Genomic DNA, 1,204 nt, shown 5'->3' on the forward strand with positions numbered 1-1,204 from the left:
TGCAAACTTTATATGCCCCAATATAGGGGAATGCCAGGGCCAAAAGAATGGGAATGGGTGGGTAGGGAAGTGGGGGGCGCTATGGGGGACTTATGGGATAGCATTGGAAATGTAATTGAGGAAAATAGGTAATAAAAATATTAAAAATCAAAAAACAAAAAAAAATAAAATTTTTGTCACTTCAAAAAAAAAAAAAAAAAAAAAAAAAAGAGAACGCTTTTAAAATTAAATTCTCTCCTAATGATGACTTGAGCCCTGCCACTCGGTGGGGGAATCAGCGGAGCCTCTGAAGTTTTATTTGGAGTTGGCATTCTCTGTAATAACTTTATCTTTAATTATTTTTGTTTAATTTTTTTGTTTTGGTTTTCACTGGAAGGCAAAGATGCTCATTTTAAATGTTGAAGTGTGAAAGTTGCTTTGTTACAATAAAATCGATGTGTACACAAAAAGGGAAAAAGATTCTCTGTATCCTTTACAGAGTGATTTACCTCTGTAGACTCTCAACTTTGAGAATAATTTTATGGCCTGATCTCTTACATACAAAATTGGCATGGAAATGAAAATGCGTCACCAAATTGAGATGAATTAATTTGATGGTACATATCATTTCCTAAAGGTTTATTTCTTTTAAAAGTCTAAGGCCAAATGTTGAAGTTTTAAAGCTCAAGTTTTACCTTTATGGGTATTGATTGAGACAGAACTCTCGTTCAAGTGCAAGGTGCTTAGAGAGCTCCGCACACATGTTTAAAGGCTCAAGCAATTGAGCTCCCCGTCTGTAGCTTCCTGAACGCTGTGGTTTCTAATCTTTGACTTCTGCTTGCGCTAGGTCTTGAGCATTCACATTTGTGACTTCCATCTCGACAACAGATTCCAATTCAGATTGTCCTCGGGGCGATCACGCGGCTGGTGCGGGCTTCTGGCGCCTCGCTCTTCCATGTGCTTTCCTCTCTGTCATCTTCACTACTGTTCTGTGAAATCATGATAGTGGAAAACCATAGTTATGTTGCAATAGTTCGCATATTGACTGTGTTATAACAGAGATACCATGATGCCCTAATGTTAAAATTTACTTTTAGGAAAATTATGAACCACTACAATAGCTGTCAGCGAAAGTTTCTACACTTATCATCTACCTGCAGTTTTTCATTTGGACAGTCATGGTATCTTTAGAGAGGAGGCTGGGCAGGTGGGAGGTGGGAAACCT

General features: G+C 38.0%; 1 pseudogene; it reads left to right on the forward strand.

Annotated features, from left to right (window-relative positions):
- Positions 1–833, forward strand: part of LOC110295649 — a 10,526-nt pseudogene extending 9,693 nt beyond the window's left edge.
- The last annotated feature ends 371 nt before the right edge of the window (positions 834–1,204 follow it).

Source organism: Mus caroli, chromosome 1, assembly GCF_900094665.2.
Source record: "Mus caroli chromosome 1, CAROLI_EIJ_v1.1, whole genome shotgun sequence".
Lineage (NCBI taxonomy): Eukaryota > Metazoa > Chordata > Mammalia > Rodentia > Muridae > Mus > Mus caroli.